Here is a 20,049-nt window from a genome sequence, read left to right on the forward strand (position 1 = left end):
ACAGACACACATGCACATGGATTGACTCAGAAATACTGAGAGTCAGAATATGGATAATTTGGCTGATTTTTGTTCCATTTCTGTCGTAGATTTCGTGAAATCTTGCAGATCAATTAAAATGAGCATAAAACTCGAGGTACTCAATGCTGTGGAATTTTAATTCACTTAAGAATTATTAATTCTACAAGAAACTTGTTGAAGTTTGAAACGCAGAGATGAAACAGGTTGATGAATGACGGGATCTGAAGTCTGTCAGATTTGAACCTGCGCGGGGGAAATGAATGAATTTCGAATCTGTCACCTAACCCACCAGTTAGTAAAAATCACAATTGCTCTGCATCCAGTCCTCAAACAGTCTCCGTACAATAATATTCTGAAAGTGACAATCACCTGTTTTTTTGCTCTGTAGTTTTTGTTTAGGAAGAAGCTCGGCGAAGACATAAAATTAAAAGTTAGCGTCTGAAAACTGCTACCTCCCAGTCGGGGTATTAAACCCCGGACGAAGGCGGGGCAACTCACCACGATAAGAGAGAAAGAGAGAACGAAAGTAAGACAGAGTCAATTGTCGTTGTCTAACAAAGAGATGGAAATGTAAATGGTTCTTTCAAGAGTGGCCCGTGGAAAATGAAACAAACTGTCATCAAATAAATAGTTGAAAGTAATGCACTGATACGTGAAGCATGTCTAACACCATCTGCGATGAGTGCACTGTCAATGCAGCAGTTCCTCGTTAGTATAGTGGTGAGTATCCCCGTCTGTCACGCGGGAGACCGGGGTTCAATTCCCCAACGGGGAGATTAAACTTTTGCCGCCTTTTAAAGCTTTTTCTCTCATTTATCTCTAATATTGGATGCGGAATATACAGTGTAAAACTGACTCGGAGTTTCCCACTTTCCCCAATTTAATTTCACTGATATTCCAGCGGTTTTAAAATCTGCTCTCAGCTTCACTCTTCACCTCGATGTTCGACTGGTTTCTGTGATGGTGGGGATTTCGGGAGGAGGCCGAGATGGATCATCCACTCGGCACTTCTGGCTGAAGACGGTTTCTAAAACTTTGCACTCACACGCTGGGCTTTACCATCATTGAGGATGGGGATGTTCATAGAGCCTCTTCCCATTAGTTGTTTAATTATCCACCATCATTCACAAATGGGTGTGGCAGGACTGCAGAGCTTTGATCTGATCCGTTGTTTGTGGGATCGTTTAGCTCTGTTTGCAGCATGCTGCTCCACTGTTTGTCAAGTATTCCTGTGTTACTTTCAGGTTATTGGTGTGTGTCAATGTCTGTGTGCGAGTGTTTATGTAGCTAGGAATGTGTGTGTTTGTGTATGTGTGAATATGACTATGTCTGCCTCACTTGTTATATGCGTTTCTGAGTGTCCCTCTCTTTCTTTCTATCTGTCACTTTTAACCTGCTCCCCAAATATTTTTTCTCTGGACCTTGACTAACAAAGAGATAGAAAGTAAGTCTTCTTTCAACAGTGGCATGTGGAAAGTTAATCAAATTGTCATCAAAGAAGTAGTTAAAATAGATTCACTGAAACGTGCATCCTTTTCATTGCTGTATGTAAGATCTTTCATGTCTGCACCTGTTCCGAGACCTGTCTCTCTCTGTTTCGGGCTGGTGACAGCGCGATTCTGCATTTTATTTCTTGCCCATCATTGTGGTTCTCACATCGAGCTGAAGCGTGAGGCAGAGAGCAGATATTTAAAATCGCTGTGAATTCAATTTGTGGAAGTGGGAAAAGCCGAGTCAGTTTTTCATTGTATTTTCAACATCCAATCTTGCAGATAAATGAAAGTGAAGCTTCGAATGCAGCAATAACCTCCTCGTCGGGGAATTGAACCCCGGTCTCCCGCGTGACAGGCGGGGATACTCACCACTATACTAACGAGGAATTCGTGCAGACATTTGCAGTATATTCACCACAGATGCTTCACGTTTCAGTGAATCTGTTTGAACTGTTCATTTGATGACAGTTTGTTTAACTTTCCACGGACCACTGTTGAAAGAAGAATTACCGACCACTTTTCCATCTCATGTTGGATCATGATGTGGGTAACGCGGGAGAGAGTGAGACAGAAAGAGACAGATCTTCTCAGGAAAATATAGAAAATATGAGGCACATACACAGATAGACAGACAGACACAGACACACATACACATGGATTGACTCAGAAATACTGAGAGTCAGAATATGGATAATTTGGCTGATTTTTGTTCCATTTCTGTCGTAGATTTCGTGAAATCTTGCAGATCAATTGAAATGAGCATAAAACTCGAGGTACTCAATGTTGTGGAATTTTAATTCACTTCAGAATTATTAATTCGACAAGAAACTTGTTGAATTTTGAAACGCAGAGATGAAACAGGTTGATGAATGACGGGATCTGAAGACTGTCAGAATTGAACCTGCGCGGGGGAAATGAATGAATTTCTGATCTGTCACCTTCACCACCTGTTAGTAAAAATCACAATTGCTCTGCATCCAGTCCTCAAATAGTCTCCGTACAATAATATTCTGAAAGTGACAATCACCTGTTTTTTTGCTCTGCAGTTTTTGTTCAGGAAGAAGCTCGGCGAAGACATAAAATTAAAAGTTAGCGGCTGTAAAATGCTACCTCCCAGTCGGGGTATTAAACCTCGGACGAAAGCGGAGCAACTCACCACGATCAGAGAGAAAGAAAGAACGAAAGAAAGACAGAGTCAGTTGTCGTTGTCTCACAAAGAGATGGAAATGTAAAATGTTCTTTCAACAGTGGCAAGTGGAAAATGAAACAAACTGTCATCAAATAAATAGTTAAAAGTAATGCACTGATAAGTGAAACATGTCTAACACCATCTGGGATGAGTGCACGGTCAATGTAACAGTTCCTCGTTGGTATAGTGGTGAGTATCCCCGCCTGTCACGCGGGAGACCGGGATTTAGTTCCCCTACGGGGGGTTTAAACTTTCGCCGCCTTCAAAAGCTTTTATCTCCAATATTGGATGCGGAATATACAGTGTAAAACTGACTCGGAGTTTCCCACTTTCGCCAATTTAATTTCACTGATATTCCAGCGGTTTTAAAATCTGCTCTCAGCTTCACTCTTCACCTCGATGTTCGACTGGCTTCTGTGATGGTGGGGATTTTGGGAGGAGGCCGAGATAGATCATCCACTCGGCACTTCTGGCTGAAGACGGTTTCTAAAACTTTGCACTCACGTGCTGGGCTTTACCATCATTGAGGAGGGGGATGTTCATAGAGCCACTTCCCGTTAGTTGTTTAATTATCCACCATCATTCACAAATGGGTGTGGCAGGACTGCAGAGCTTTGATCTGATCAGTTGTTTGTGGGATCGCTTCGCTCTATCTGCAGCATGCTGCTTCCACTGTTTGTCAAGGAGTCCTGTGTTACTTTCATGTTATTGGTGTGTGTATGTTTGTGTGTTTATGTCTGTGTGTGAGTGTTTTTGCAGCTAGCATGTGGGCCTCCATTTTTACAGCTTTTTTATTTTAAACTCTTGGGGGCCGCGATTCCTGGGCCTTCTCCTTCACACCACATGAGAGGAGGCGAGAAGGCCAGAAACAGCAGGTAAATGCCTTTATCGCACAGCTTGTGGGCCCGGAGGAGCAGGAGTGCTTCCCCCTGGCCCAACAAGCCAACCGGCCGTGATCCCACACAGGCGATCGGCCGACCCCCTCCAAATCACCGACACCCCTGCACGAGCTACGAACCCCATGATCTCCGACCCCCGCGATGACCCCCGACCCACGATGACTGACTCGCCGATGCCCCCGATGTCTGACCCACCCATGACCTCATGACCCACGTGACCCCCCTCCCCGATAAAATCATGCCCAATGGGTTTGATTCCCGTTGTGTTATCTCTCTGTCGGTTTGCTGATAAACGTTTAACTCGCGGCCTGTTCCCGTCAATGGTCAGAAGTAGTAACAGACAGAGCGGGTCTGACCGCCCCGAGATGTGGAAAAGACATCAGTTCAGGACAAATTCCTCAAATCAAATGGTCTCCCGGCACCGAGAGAGACAAATTCCAGAGAAAAAGGCAGAAGCGAAAAGAGAAATAAAAGCTCAATAAAGACACTATCAATATTTCCCATTCTTGATGCCTGTCTATTTCTTCCCCAACCTTTCTGTGCCGGTTAAAATTTCAGTGAAATAAATGCGAGACTCGACTCAAAGAACGAGAACAGAGCAACAAAAATCACCGAACACAGAATCAAACCCAGAGACCTTTCGATCTTCAATCTCACGCTCTCCAAACTCAACTATTTCGGCTCCACTGGAAATTGGACTTTGTGACATCTCCTTGGACAAAAATATAAACCGGGTGGAATTTCCCCTCCCGCTCATTCCTCACTCTGGGGGAATGGGACCCGATCAGATCTCGGAGCTCAGGTTATGTTAATGTTCAGCTGATGATATCTTAATATTATCTTGTGTTTGGCCTCATTTCATCAGGTTCATGGGCACTTTCTTCCATCATCCCTTCTCCCTGAAAGGAATGTGGTGCAGCGGTTGCCAAACTTAACAGGAAAAATCAATTATCGCCCGCTTTTCACAGGAGAAGAAACTCATCCTGGAGATTCACGCGGAGCAATTTCCCAAATAACGGTCCCGCCCGGGATTGAATCAGAGACCTTTCATGAGTGATGTAAACATGATAACCGCTGCACTGGGGAAACCACTGCTCAATTTAAGGCATCGTGTGCCTTCTCCGTTAAACAACTTCTGTCCCACACTTAAAGCTCTCATTCCATCTCTTTCTCAAACATTTCACTGATCAAAACTTCACAAGTCACAGAGGAAAAAGACTGAATTTCAAAATCATTAAACTCCCGAAGGAGCTGCGGGGACAGACTGAGCGGTGTAACTGAGTACAGAGATACAGAGAGACACCAGCAGAGGGAGGTAGAGAGCGGTGTAACTGAGTACAGAGATACAGAGAGACACCAGCAGAGGGAGGTAGAGAGCGGTGTAACTGAGTACAGAGATACAGAGAGACACCAGCAGAGGGAGGTAGAGAGCGGTGTAACTGAGTACAGAGATACAGAGAGACACCAGCAGAGGGAGGTAGAGAGCGGTGTAACTGAGTACAGAGATACAGAGAGACACCAGCAGAGGGAGGTAGAGAGCGGTGTAACTGAGAACAGAGATACAGAGAGACACCAGCAGAGGGAGGTAGAGAGCGGTGTAACTGAGTGCAGAGAGACAGAGAGACACCAGCAGAGTGTCCAGGAAACCAACCTTTTATCTGAAATCTGAGGCGAGATATAAACTGCACAGAGTAGAGGAAGCATTACTGTGTATCTAACCCGTGTTGTACCTGCCCTGGGAGTGTTTGATTTGACAGTGTGGAGGGAGCTTCATTCTGCATATAACCCGTGCTGTACCTGTCCTGGGAGTGTTTGATGGGGCAGTTCAGATGTAACTTTAATCAGTCTCTCCACATAACTGAAGTCCCTCATCCCTGGTACCATTCTAATAAATCTCCTCTGCACCCTCTCTAAGGCCTTGACATCCTTCTTCATGTTTCGTGCCCAGAATTAAACACAATATTCCAGCTGAGGCCTCACCAGTGTTTTGTAAAGGTTTTGTATCAATTCCTTGCTTTTGTATTCAATGCCTCAATTAATAAAGCAAAGGGCCCCATTTGCTTTTTTAACTGCCTTCTCAACTTGTCCTGCCACCTTCCAAGATTTGTGTAACTACACCCCCAGGTCTCTCTATTCCTGCACTCCCTTTAAAATTGTGCCATTTCGTTTAAATTGCCTCTCCTCATTCTTCCTACAAAAATGTATCAATTCACAATTCTCTGCATTAAATTTCATCTGCCCATTTCACCAGTCTGTCTGTGTCCTCCTGAAGTCTGTTACCATCCTCAACATTGTTTATTACATTTCTGAGTTTCGTGTCATCTGCAAACTTTGAAATTATACCCTGTACTCCCAAGTCCCGGTCATTAATATATATCAAAAAGAACAGTGGTCCTAATACCGAGCCCTGGGGGACACCACTGTATACTTGCCTCCAGTCTGAAAAACAACCGTTCACCACTGCTCTCTGTTTTCTGCTCCTTAGCCAATTTTGTATCCATGCTGCCATTGTCCGTTTAATCCCATGGGCTTCAATTTTGCTAACAAGTCTATTGTGTGATACTTAATCCTCCCTTAATCTCTCCCTGCACAGAAACTCCCCGACCCATATTCATGGCCACCCCCTCGACCTTGCCATCTCACGTGGTCTCTCTTCTCCTGATCGTGTCAATCATGGATAAGGCCATCTCTGATCACTTCCTTGTAACCCTCTCCACCCACATGGAATCAGAGAACCATAGAAAGGTCACAGCATGGAAGGAGGCCATTTGGCACATCGAGTCCTTACCGGCTCCATGCAAGATCAATCCAGCTGGTCCCCCTCCCCCAATGCACATCATAGAATGAACTCAGGAATCCCACGCCACTTTCTATGAGCGGTATCAGGCTGCGGTTATGGTGCAGACCGGGACCCAGGGCTGAGGCTGTGGTCATCAGTTACTCTGGGAGTGGCACAGTCTGGTTCATGACTAGCCGGGGGTGAGAGTAACACCAGAGAATCAGGCTGGTGTTTAGAAGGGTGTGGGTTCCAGCTCCCATTCCAGGACTGGGACACATGATCCAGACTGACTGTGTCGTGCTGAGAGGGAGCTGCATCGTGAGAGGTGCTGTCCTTTGAATGAGGTGTTTAATGGGGGTCCCTTCTTTCTGCTCCGAGGTGTAAAAGATCCCGTGGCAATTTGTGAAGAGCAGAGAGTTCTCCCGGTGTCCTGGCCAACATTCTTCCCTCGACCATCAGCACCCAACAAACAGGAGATCAGCTCAATATCTCATCACTGTTTGTGGGATCTTGCTGTACACAACTTGTCTGCTACCTTCTCTTAAAAACGATAGTGACTGATCTTCGAGAGAAGTGCGTTGGGATGTCCTGAGGATGTGAAAGGTGCTATACAAATGCAAGTTCCTTGTTTCTCACAGGGGGCCGTGTCTCGTTCCTCGTCTCCTTGAGACTCTCAGTTAATTGGTCCGTTCTCTGCGCAGATGGGGCCCGACTCACTGAGTGTTTCCCGAATGTTCTGTGTGTGTTTCACTCAGACTCGGGCTTTACAGTAAATAATAAAAGGACTGTAGTCAAACACTTGGCCATGAGCTGCTGCCCAACCTGTCGTGACATTGTTGCTTGCTTCCCTTCAGTTTTTGGTGCACTGTCGCCTGAAGAGCCGTGGTTTGCCTCATTTCTCAGTGTGATTGTGGGACTGACACAGAAGTGAGAGAGAAAGCAGCAGCCACAGCCTGGACTGCAGGCAAATTGGGAGGCTGAAACTAAAAGTTGACTATTCCCACACCGGGAATCGCAGCCGTGCCGCCTGGGTGAAAACCAATAATCCTAACCGCTAGACCACATGGGAACTGAAATAAAACACCAGCAGGAAGGGCACTGAGACTACAACCGGAAAGTTAACGGACGATTCAAAGGAGGTATTCACAATTATGAAAGGTTTTGACAGAGTGTGTAAAGAGAAATTGTTTCCAGTGATGGAATGGTTAATAACCAGAGGACACAGATTTCAGATAAATTGAAAGAAATCATTGGGGGATTTGGAGAGATTTCTTTACACAGTGAGTTGTTATGATCGGGAATGCACTGCCTGAAAGGGAGGTGGAAGCAGGTTCAATAGTAACTTTCAAAAGGGAATTGGATAAATACTTGACGTGTAATAAATTGCAGGGCTGTGGGGAAAGAGCCGGGGAGTGGGACTAACCCACTTCCTTCTGTGTTCATCCCTGGAAAAAACCCTCCCCCAGGTCACTTACAACGGCACTTTCAAATTTCCAACTGTCCAGTCTTTGGCCCTCCATTCACCACGACATTTCTGCAGCTACTGATTTGCTCAATCACACCCTCACCTCCACCTTTGACGCCCTTGTACCCATTAAAGCCATCAGTCTCCCTCACCCTGGTCAATCCCCCTGGGTCTGCCCTCATTTCTGATTCCTTAAGTCCAAGGGACACAGCTTTGAAAGTTTATGGTGGACAACTGCTTTGGCCATTCATCGCCAGATCTGGCTGGACCACATAAAGCACTATCGGGTCCTGTCTCCTCTGACAAAACTGCTCACTATTCCAGGATCATCCTGGAATGTAAAGATAACTCCCAACTTCTCTTCTCCACTACAAACCGTCTTCTTAAACCCCTCTCCCATCACTCCTCCACCATCACCTTCAAAAAAAAGTGCGAGGAGCTCACGGACTTCTTTGTCACTGAGATTGAGACCATCCATTCAGCTGCCTCTGCCGCTCCCCTCCCTTCCCCGAGCTCACCGTCATCACCCTCCTTCTCAAAAGACCCACCCTTGACCCCTGTGTCCTTGTAAACTACCACCCCATCTCCCACCTCTTTTTCCTCTCCAAAGTCTTGTCACCTCCCAAATCCATGTCCATCTTTCCCACAACACCATGTTTGAATCCCTCCAATCAGGTTTCCACTCCTGCCACTGTACTGAAACGGCCCTTGTCAAAGTCACAAATGACATCCTCTGTGACAGTGTAGAGGGAGATTTAATCTTGATCTAACCCTTGATGCACCTGCCCCCGGAATGTTTGATGGCACAGTGCAGAGGGAGCTTTACTCTGCCATGCACTCTACAGTATCAGTCTGTGATGGAGCAGAGCCCTGCTCTTTAATGGAAATCATTCTTTCGAAGAGCCACTGAGCCCCTAAAGCAGCCTCCGAGACCCAAAGTCTGATTTCCATCCCACAGTTCCAGCAGTTTGCGAGGGCTGGGCCACGTTAACAGCAGCTCTCTGTTCCTGGTCTGGAGCTGAGGTGTTGTGTATTGTCCCTGACACAGGGACCAGACGGTGAGCTGCTGGCTCCTATTGTTCTGGGATCATTCCCTGCTGCTCTGTTCTCACCTCTTCACTGGGTCTCAGATTATTACCAGCCATCTTCCTGATCAATAAACAATCGCCAGTCTGACCGCGGAGATTTGAAATGTGTGAAACATTTCATGTGCCTCATCCCTCTCCCTGGACACAAATAAATAGGCCGTCATGAAATGTTCACAGTCCATTTCTTCAGCCTTCTCCTTCTTAGAAGAATCTTTTAAACTCCTTGCTAAAGTGACCATTGATCTTAATGTCTTGTTTTGCGGTATGTTCAAGATTGTTCCAGGTCAGCATTGTAATAATTCGGGGTAGTAGAAAAGTGGCATCATTATATTAAATCGAGATATTTATCACAGCCCCACCCCCAAACATTCAAACCACCGTTCAGGAGGAGAACCCCTCTGCTCACTGACCGACATTGGCTCCCAGTCCACCAACATCTCAAATTTTAAATTCTCATCCTCGTGTTCAAATCCCTCCATGACCTCGCCCCTCCCTATCTCTGTAACCTCCTCCACCCCGACAACCCTCCGAGATCTCTGAGCTCCTCCAATTCGGGCCTCTTGCACATCCACGATTTTCATCGCTCCACCATTGGCGGCCGTGCCTTCAACCGCCTGGGCCCAAAGCTCTGGATTTCCCTCCCTAAACCTCCCCGACTCTCTACCTCTCTCTCCTCCCTTAAGACACTTAAAACCTACCTCACCTGTCCCAATATCTCTTTTTGTGGCTCCGTGTCACATTTTGTTTGATAATCGCTCCTGTGATGCGCCTTGGGACGTTTTACTCCGTTAAAGGCGCGATATAAATGCAAGTTGTTGTTGTTGTTGGGGTGGAGAAAGGGTTTTCTTTCTTTTTATCACTCTTTTCTATCTCTCTATTTCTTTCCTTTCTCGGATTCTGTTTTCCGGGTCTGTTTACTGACATACATTACAATCTGTGTCACTCGGTGTCTAACAATGTGAGGCAATGTGTTTTATTCCCGCTGTGTTATCTCTCTGGCGGTTTGCTGATAAATGTTTAACTCGCGGCCTGTTCCCGTTAATGGTCACAAGCAGCAACAGACAGACAGAGCGTGTCTGACCGCCCTGAGATGTGAAAAAGGCATCAGTTTAGGACAAATGCATCAAATCAAATGTTCATCGGGCACCGAGAGAGACAAAAACCAGAGAGAAAGGCAGAAGGAAATAGAGAATTAAAAGCTAAATACAGACATCCTTGATGTCTCTCTATTCCATCCCCAACCGTTCACTGTTGGGTAAAAATGTCAGTGTAAATAAATGTTCAAGAATCGGCCCAAAGAAGAAGAAACAAAATAACCCAAAACTGCCGAAACCCGGGATCGAACCAGGGACCTTTAGATCTTCAGTCTAACGCTCTCCCAACTGAGCTATTTCGGCCCCACTGCAAACTGATCTTTTGGGTCAGCCTCTTGGAATAAAATATAACCCCGGGTGGAATTGCCCCTCCCGCTCATTCCTCACTTCGGGGGAATGAGACCGACCATCAAGGAGAGATTTTCTGATCCTGTCGGTGAATCTCATTTATATTAAACATTCAGAGCTGGGGTTCGCCATGAACCAGCTTCCCCTCAATTCCCAGCTTTATCAGTGAATCGACCAACAAACGCTCGACAGAGCTCAGGTTATATTAATAATAAAAACAGAAAATGCGGGAAACACTCAGCAGGTCAGGCAGCATCTGTGGAGAGAGAAACATCCTTTCAGGTCGATGACCTTTCATCAGAACTCTCTCCACAGATGCTGCCTGACCTGCTGAGTATTTCCAGTATTTTCTGTTTTTACTTCAGATTTCCAGCATCTGCAGCATTTTGCTTTTGTTTTACAGCTTGTATTAATGTTCTGCTGATGATATCTTCATATTATCTTGTTTTTGGGCCATTTTAATCAGGTTCATGGACAAATTCTACCATCATCCCTTCTCCCACATCGCTTCTCTCTCATTCATTCTTTTCTCCTTTCAATCCAGAAGAGGGCGGGAATCAGAGCTCACCCCCCGAACCCTCCGCACACAGAGCCCCGTCTACCACTCCGTGTGATCCAAGAGACAATTCAATACATTACACTCTGTATAAACACTGAAAGCTGACACACCAGGGGAGATCGCACGGTGTTGGACACGGAGTGAAATAAACTGAAGTGTTTATAAAAAGTTACAGATCACAACACGTGTCTCTGTCTCTCTCCGCCATCCCGGCCTGTGCTGAGTGAGCTGATCTCAACTGATGTGGTACTGAATCCCACACAGAGCAGGATGGGCACATGTTCAATCTCCAGCCTGTACTGAGTGAGCTGATCTCACGAGGTGTGCGACTGAGCCACGGAGCAAGAGAAGTCGAGGCTCAGTCCCGGGCCTGTGCCGAGTGAGCTGACTCAATGTGTTCCTGGTAATTTTCATCAACATCTTTGAATGTGGCAGCACGATTTGTTCAAGCCGTTAAAACAGCATCCAGTTCCTTGGCTTAATAATAGAGAAATAGAGTACAAAAGCAAGGAAGTTATATTAAACGTTTATAAATCATTGTTCAGGCCTCATCTGAAGTATTGTGTCCAATTCTGGGCACTATAATTTATTAAGGAGGTCAAGGTCTTGGAGAGGATGGAGAGGAGATTTCCCAGAATTATACCAGGGATGGGGTTTAGTTGTGTGGAGAGACTCGAGAACCTGGGATTGTTCTGCTTCGAGCAATGAAGGTTAAGGGTAGAAGTAATCCACGTGTTCAAAATTAAGAGGGGTTTTGATCGAGTAAATAAGGAGAAACTTCACCCACTGGCGGGAGGGTCGGCAACCAACGGACGCAGATTTAAGATAATTGGCGAAAGAACCAGAAGGGAAATAAGGAGATTTTTTTACACAGCGAATTGTTATGATCTGGAACGCACTGCCTAAAAGGATGGTGGAGCTCGATTCAATCGTAACTTTAAAAGGAGAATTGGATAAATACTTGAGTATCTCCCCACAGATACTACCTGACCTGCTGAGTGTTGCCAGCAGTTTCTGGGTTTATTTTTGAGCTTTCACTATAGCAGTTTTCCTGACAACCTGCAACTTGCCTCAAGGGCGCAGCTTCAAGCACAACTTTCTTGTGCTCTTCTCACACACAAGATCGCACTTTACTTTCCGACACACGCGCTTTAAAATCTGCCGTTTCCGCACACAGCGTCCTGCACCACGAGAATTTGAAAGACCTTTCGCTCATGGCCTGTAATCGCTCCTTTTTCCCCACAGGCGCTCTTTACATTTATCCTCTACTCGATTCAATCACAGGTTTCAACAGAACTATTAAGATCAAGGCGGAACACTTCCGATCTTACTGCACCGCCCCAACTTGTCAAATGTGCAACTTTCAACCGCCATTCACAGCTCTGTCGCGCTGCCCGTCGCTCACGCAACTCAACTGCTGAGAGAAAAGAGCCAACAAGCATCAAAACAAAAACCAGTTCTTCAGTTACCATCCCCTGGATCACAAGATTCCCCAAGTAAATTTCGTGAACATTCGGGCGGCTGTCTTTCCAGAGACCAGCCCTGCTTTCGTCGTGTTTGTCTGTCGAGCGGTCACGCAGATCGAAATGTATCGACTGATTTCAAGGCACAAATGAATATTGGTGCGAATGGGACATGTGCCCAATAGAAACAGCGGTCGGAGCAGAACAAACTTATAAGGCGTGAGATCGTGAAAGTGAATGTTAGAGTCGGCAATGGAGCAGGAAAGTGTCCATGAAATGGAAGGAGGGAAGTGAAGGCTGCCTATTGACGATGGAAGAAAGAAAAAGCGGGGAGAAGAGGCGGGTTTGAACTGTGGAACATCAAGTACAGGCATGTGAGAGTGCTGGGATTTGAAGGAATGGATAGGTTTTCGCCACCAACAAAAAATATTTCTTATATATATTAAAGATTGATTTCTTGCTGCATTCTATCAGTATGTGTGGCAGAGGATAAAAGAGGTGAGAAAGTTATGCCGTGACTCGGATTCGAACCGAGGTTGCTGCGACCACAACGCAGAGTACTAACCACTATACGATCACGGCGCCACACCTCAGCTGCTGTTACAAGACCCGAACCACAGCAATAAGCAGCGCCTCAAATTGTTGCAGAATAGCGGTCCAGCCCCTCCCACGGCCCATCCTTTTAATATCCACCCAGCAATTTCACCAGTGCTGGTTTAATCAACTTGTGCTTCTTTTTGAATTGTTCTCGGTATTATCTGTCCTGATCCTTTACTTGGCCCACTAGAATCCTAGAATCATAGAAAGGCAACAGCACGGAAGGAGGCCATTCGGCCCATCGAGTCCCCGCCGGCTCCATGCAACAGCAATCCAGCTGGTCCCACTCACCCGCCCTATTCCGGTAGCCCTGCAATTCTTTTCCTTTCAAGTACTTATCCATTTCCTTTTGAAGGCCATGATTGAATCTGCCTCCACCACCCCCTCGGGCAGTGCATTCCAGATCCTAACCACTCGCTGTGTCAAAAGACTTTCCTCATTTCACCTTTGGTTCTTTTGCCAATCACGTCAAATCTGTGTCCTCTGGTGCTTGACATTTCCACCAATGGGAACAGTTTCTCTCTATCGACTCCGTCTGGACCCTTCATGATTTTGAATACCTCGATCAAATCTCCTCACAACCGTCTCTGTTCCAAGGAGAACAACCCCAGCTTCTCCAGTCTGTCCACGTAACGAAAGTCCCTCATCCCTGGAATCATTCTTGTAAATCTCTTCTGCACCCTCTCTAAGGCCATCAGATCTTTCCTAAAGTGCGGTGCCCAGAACTGGACACAATGCTCCAGTTGTGGCCAAACCAGTGTTTTGCAAAGTTTCATCATGACTTCCATAATTTTTTCTCTATGCCTCTATTTATAAAGCCCAGGATCCCGTATGTTTTTTAACCACTTTCTTAACCTGCCTTGTCACCTTTAACGATTTGTGCACATGTACCCCCAGATCTCTCTGTTCCTGTACCCCTTTTAGAGTTGTGTCCTCTAGTTTATTTTGCCTCCCCTCGTTCTTCCTACCGAAATGTATCACGTCGCATTTTTCTGTGTTAAATTTCATCTGCCACGTGTCCGCCCATGCCACCAGCCTGTCCATATCCTCTTGAAGTCTATCACTATCCTCCTCACTGGCCACTCCCTTCCAGGTTTTGTGTCATCTGCACATTTTGAAATTGTGCCCTGTGCATCCAAGTCCAAGTCATTAATATATATCAAGAAAAGCAGTGGTCCCAGAACCGACTACACGGCATCTACACATTTGTCCAATGCCCCTAGAGTGAAGCGGGATCACTTTGCACTCGTAAACCAGCAACCCTGATGTTAAAATCATCTGCCGGAGAAAGACGTGATTTCAGCGCGGTGACACTGGGCCAGAGCAAAGTTCAGTTAATGTGATTGCCGAGTGGCGAGGGAGTCAAAGGATATGGGGAAAAGGCGGAAAAGTGGAGTTGAGGTAAAAATAAGATCAGCCATGATCTCATTAAATGGCGGAGTAGGCTCGAAGGGCCAAATGGCCGACTCCTGCTCCTATCTCTTATGGTCTTATGATCTTATGGTGGTGAGAGGGTGGATTTGGAACTCCTGTGCGGCTGCTTTGCGCAGGTAACACGACTTGTTACAAACTAAACCATTAATTCACCGAGCTAAAGTTTGAGGTTGCAGCGACAAGAACCTGATTACATTAATTACAGGAAATTAATGAAACTCTGTGAAAGATGAATAATTGTTGTAATCGCCATTGATCAACCGATAACTTTCTGCTGCAGACTGACAGAAACACTGACATGGACACTGGGTGTGAGAGAAACTTTAATCAGTTTCAACAACAACAACTACAAATACAACGTCCATTTATATCACACATTTAACGTAGCAAAACGTCCCAAGGGGCTTCACAGGAACTTTTTTAAACAAAATTTGACACTGAGCCACAGAAGGAGATATTAGAAGCAAAATACTGCGGATGCTGGAAATCTGAAATAAAAACAGAAAATGCTGCAAATAATCAGCAAGTCAGGCAGCGTCTGTGGAGAGAGAAACAGAGTTAATGTTTCAGGTCGATGACCCTTCGTCAGAAATGGAAAAAGTTGAAGATTAAACAGTTTTTCAGCAAGTACAAAGTCAGGAAAAGGGATGGGGGAGGAAGGGGAGGGGAGGAAAGAACAAAAGGGTAGGTCTCTGATAGGGTGGAGGGCAGGAGTGATTAAATAACAAAAGGCATGATGGTGCAAGTCAAGGAGGGTGGTAATGGGACAAGTAAAGAAACAAAAGATGGGTCTAGAGGAGCTGTTAATGGCAACATTAGAACCATAACGGCCCTGGGAGGTGGGAAGGGAGGAGGTGAAAGGGCAGGAGTTGCATGGGCAGGTGCGGTGGGAGGAGAGCGGGTGTTGGGGGTGATGGAAGAGTGGACCAGGTTGTCGAGGAGGGAGCAGTCGCGTCAGGATGTTGAAAGGGGAGTGGAGGGGGTGTTGTGTTTGGTGGTGGCATTCCGCTGGAGGTGGTTGAAATGGGGGAGGATGGTACGTTGAATGTGGAGGCTGGTGGGGTGGAAAGGAAGGACAAGAGGAACCCTGTCATGGTTCTGGGAGGGAGGGTGTGAGGGCAGAAGTGGAGGAAATGGGACGGACACGGTCAAGGGCCCTGTTAACTACAGTGGAGGGGAATCATCGGTCGAGGAGAAAGGAAGACTTATCGGAAGCACTGGAGTGGAAGGCGGCATCGTCAGAACAGATGTGATGGAGACAGAGAAACTGGGAGAAGGGAATAGAGTCCTTACAGGAATCGGAGTGGGAGGAAGTGTAATCAAGGTAGCTGTGAGGGTCGGTGGGCTTATAATAGATATTGGTTGACAGCCTATCCGCGGAAATGGAGATAGAGAGGTCGAGGAAGGGAAGGGAAGATTCGGAGATGGACCGTGTGAAGGCGAGGGAAGGGTGGAAATTGGAAGCAACCTTGATGACATTTCCCAGTTCAGGGCGGGAGCAGGAAACGGCATCGATACAGTCATCAATGTACCAGAAAAAGAGGAGAGGGAGGGGAGCTGAGTAGGACTGGAACAAAGAATGTTCCACGTATCCCACAAAAAAGGGAGGCATAGCTAGGACCCATAAGGGTTCCCATAGCAACACCTTTTATTTGGAGGAAGTGAGTGGAGTCAAAGGAGAAGTTGTTCAATGTAAGAACAAGTTCAGCCAGGCAGAGGAGGGTGGTGGATGGAGACTGGTTGCGTCTTCGTTCAAGGAAGAGGCAGAGAGCCCGCAGGACGCCCTGGAGGGAGATGGAGGTGTCGACGGACTGGACGTCCACAGAAAAAATGGAGACAGTTAGGGCTGGGCAACTGGAAACTGTTTAAGTGGCGGAGGGTGTCGGAAGAGTCATGGATGTAGGTCGGAATAGACTGGAGGAGGGGAGAGAAAATAGAGTCGAGATAGGAAGAAATTGGTTCCGTGGGACGAGAACAGGCTGAGACGATGGATCTACCAGGGCAGTCCTGTTTGTAGATCTTGGGAAGGAGGTTGAAGTGGGCTGTGCGGGGTTGGGGGACTGTGAGGTTGGAGGCCATGGGGGAAGATCTCCAGAGGAGATGAGGTCAGTAACGGTCTGGGAAACTATGGCTTGATGTTCGGTGGTGGGGTCATGGTCCAGGGGAAGGTAGGAGGAGGTATCGGAGAGTTGGCGTTCAGCCTCCACTAGGTAGAGGTCTACTCACCTCACAACAACAACAGTGCCGCCCTTGTCAGCAGGTTTAATGACAATGTCAGGATCGGACTCGAGAGAACGGAGTGCTGCGAGTTCAGAGGGAGGGAGGTCAGAGTGAGTGAGGGGAGTAAAGAAATTGAGACGGTCGATGTTACGCTGGCAGTTCGCAATGAAAAGTTCAAGAGAGGGTAAGAGGATAGAGGGAGGGGTCCAGGTGGAACGGGAATTCTGAAGATGGGAGAAAGGGTCCGCTGTGCGGGGGGAAGACTCCTGGCCAAAGAAATGGGCGCGGAGGTGAAGGTGATGGAAGAAGAGCTCAGCATCGTGACCAGCTCGAAACTCATTGAGGTGGGGGTGTAAGGGGATGAAGCTGAGGCTTTTACTGAGGACTGACGTTCGGGGTCAGAGAGGGGAAGGTCAGAGGGAATGGTGAAAACACGACAAAGAGATTGGAGGGAGGGGTGGGGTCAGAGGAAAGTGAAGGGGAAGAAGGATCGGGAGGGGTGTTGGAATCTAAGAGTTGTTGAAACTTGCGGTCCTTGACACCTGAAAGGAAGGAAAAAAGTTTTTTTCATTAAAGCGCCGGATGAGGCGAAGGATGAAATGGAACTGCGGACCAGGACAGCTCTGAAGTGGAGAGAGTCGGTGCTGCTGAAGAGAGAGTGTTTGATCAGGTTTCTACTGAAACTCACTTTCACAGACACATCTCCTTCCTCAGCAACAGTGTCCGGCTCCGACTTATTCCACGTGGATTCCAACTTAAATCCCACCCTTCATGTTTCGGATCCACCCATGATTCCAGATATCTCCATGATATTCAGCGTTCCTCCAACCACTGCTCCCGCCGCTTCCTGAGATCCACGCTCAACGCCACGCGCCGTCACATGCTCACTCTCGACCTCTCTCTCCACGCATGGTTTTTATCCCATCCGCGCCATTATTGCATTTACCGTTTGATGTGTTGGTTCCTTCATTATATTCATCCAGAAGTCCTGGGTTTCAGTCCAATCCGAAGCCACGGTGGATGAATTTTGCATTGCTCGCTGAACTCTGCTCAAATCAGCAAAGTCCTGATTGGCGGCCGGAGGTGTTGCGAGTGTAAGATGTGAATAACGTGAAGTATCAATCAAAGTGCACAATTTCTGTTTAATCTTCAACCTTTTCCAGTTCTGACGACGGATCATCGACCTGAAACGTTAACTCTGTTTCTCTCTCCACAGATGCTGCCTGACTTGCTGATTATTTACAACATTTTCTGTTTTTTTTTTCAAATTTCCAGCATCGGCAGTATTTTCTTCTAATATCTCCTTCTGTGGTTCAGTGTCAAATTTTCTTTGAAAACGTGACTGTGAAGCCCCTTGGGATCTTTTGCTACCTTAAAGGAGCTTTATAAATACTACAGGTAGAGCAGTTCCAGTTGTGGTGTGGTGCCGTGATCGTATAGTGGTTAGTACTCTGCGTTGTGGCCGCAGCAACCTCGGTTCGAATGCGAGTCACGGCATAGTTTTTGTCTTCTGCCTCTCTTGCTCATCGAATGCAGTAATATTTCAATCTTTCATACATGAAATAAAACCAAATATTCCATCAAATCCCAGCACTCTCACATGCCTGTACTTCATGTGCCGCAGTTCAAACCCGCCTCTTCTCCCAGCTTTTTCTTCCTTCCACAGTCAATAGGCCGCCTTTACTTTCCTCCTTCCATTTCATGAACATTGCCGACTCTAACATTCACTTTCACGATCTTATGCCTTTAAGTTTGTTCTGCTCCGACCGCTGTTTCTATTGGGCACATGTCCCATTCGCACCAATGTTCATTTCTGCCTTGAAACCAGTCGATACATTTCGATCTGCGTGACCGCTCGACAGACAAACACGACGAAAGCAGGGCTGGTCTCTGGAAAGACAGCCGCCCGATTGCTCTCGAAATTCACTTGGATGATCTTATGATCCAGGGGATGGTAACTGAAGAACTGGTTTTTGTTTTGATGCTTGTTGGCTCTTTTCTCTCAAAAGTTGAGTTGCGTGAGTGACGGGCAGCGCGACAGAGCTGCGAATGGCGGTTGAAAGGTGCACATTTGGCAAGTTGGGGCGGTGCAGTAAGATCGGAAGTGTTCCGCCTTGATCTTAATAGTTCTGTTGAAGCGTGAGATTGAAGCGAGTCGAGGATAAATGTAAAGAGCGCCTGTGGGGAAAAAGGAGCGATTACAGGCCATGAGCAGAAGGTCTTTCAAATTCTCGTGGCGCAGGACGCTGTGTGTGGAAACGGCAGATTTTAAAGCGCGTGTGTCGGAAAGTAAAGTGCGATCTTGTATGTGAGAAGAGCACAAGAAAGTTGTTCTTGAAGCTGCGCCCTTGAGGCAAGTTGCAGGTTGTCAGGAAAACTGCGATAGTGAAAGCTCAAAAATAAACCCTGAAACTGCTCTCAACACTCAGCAGGTCAGACAGTATCTGTGGAGAGATACTCGCTTTCCCAGGGCCTCATTGTGCATTGATTAATATTAAAGACCTGCACAAGATGGACGTGTTGCACCTCAACAAGGCTGGGACCAATTTCCAGGCAGGGAAGTTCCTCTTGACTGAACAGAGAGCAATGCCGGCCGTTTTTGGGCGTCAGCTATTTTCAATCTGTATTAACGACTTAGATGGAGGGACCGAGTGCAATGTGTCCAAGTTTGCTGACGATACAAAGATAGATAGGAAAGTAAGCTGTGAGGAGGACACAAAGTGTCTGCAAAGGGATATAGACAGGTTAAGTGAGTGGGCAAGAAGGTGGCACATGGAGCATAATGTGTGGAAATGTGAGGTTACTCACTTTGATGGGAAGAATAAAAGAACAGAATATGTTTTAAATGGTGAGAAATCATTAAACGTTGGTGAAATTAAAAAGGAAAATAGGAAAGCAAAGAGAGGGCATGAAAAAATAGGCCTCTTGCGCATCCACGATTTTCATCGCTCCACCATTGGCGGCCGTGACTTCAACCGACTGGGCCCAAAGCTCTGGATTTCCCTCCCTAAACCTCCCCGCCTCTCGACCTCTCTCTCCTCCCTTAAGACACTTAAAACCTACCTCACCTGTCCCAATATCTCCTTATGTGGCTCCGTGTCACATTTTGTTTGATAATCGCTCCTGTGAAGCGCCTTGGGACGTTTTACTCCGTTAAAGGCGCGATATAAATGCAAGTTGTTGTTGTTGTTGTGGTGGAGAAAGGGTTTTCTTTCTTTTTATGACTCTTTTCTATCTCTCTATTTCTTTCCTTTCTCGGACTCTGTTTTCCGGGTCTGTTTACTGACACACATTACAATCTGTGTCACTCGGTGTCTAACAATGTGAGGCAATGTGTTTTATTCCCGCTGTGTTATCTCTCTGGCGGTTTGCTGATAAATGTTTAACTCGCGGCCTGTTC

The 20,049-nt window shown here is 46.6% G+C and overlaps 3 non-coding genes across 3 annotated transcripts; all 3 read right to left on the reverse strand.

The window, feature by feature from the left end:
* Window positions 1–1,828: 1,828 nt before the first annotated feature.
* On the reverse strand, window positions 1,829–1,900 carry trnad-guc (transfer RNA aspartic acid (anticodon GUC)). Its single transcript has one exon. It is a non-coding gene; the product is annotated as a tRNA-Asp (tRNA).
* An 8,358-nt stretch (window positions 1,901–10,258) lies between these two features.
* trnaf-gaa (transfer RNA phenylalanine (anticodon GAA)) lies at window positions 10,259–10,331 on the reverse strand. Its single transcript has one exon. It is a non-coding gene; the product is annotated as a tRNA-Phe (tRNA).
* Window positions 10,332–12,908: 2,577 nt separating this feature from the next.
* Window positions 12,909–12,980, reverse strand: trnah-gug (transfer RNA histidin (anticodon GUG)). The gene has a single exon. It is a non-coding gene; the product is annotated as a tRNA-His (tRNA).
* Window positions 12,981–20,049: the final 7,069 nt, after the last annotated feature.

The sequence above is a fragment of the Heptranchias perlo genome, unplaced genomic scaffold, assembly GCF_035084215.1.
Source record: "Heptranchias perlo isolate sHepPer1 unplaced genomic scaffold, sHepPer1.hap1 HAP1_SCAFFOLD_401, whole genome shotgun sequence".
Classification (NCBI taxonomy): domain Eukaryota; kingdom Metazoa; phylum Chordata; class Chondrichthyes; order Hexanchiformes; family Hexanchidae; genus Heptranchias; species Heptranchias perlo.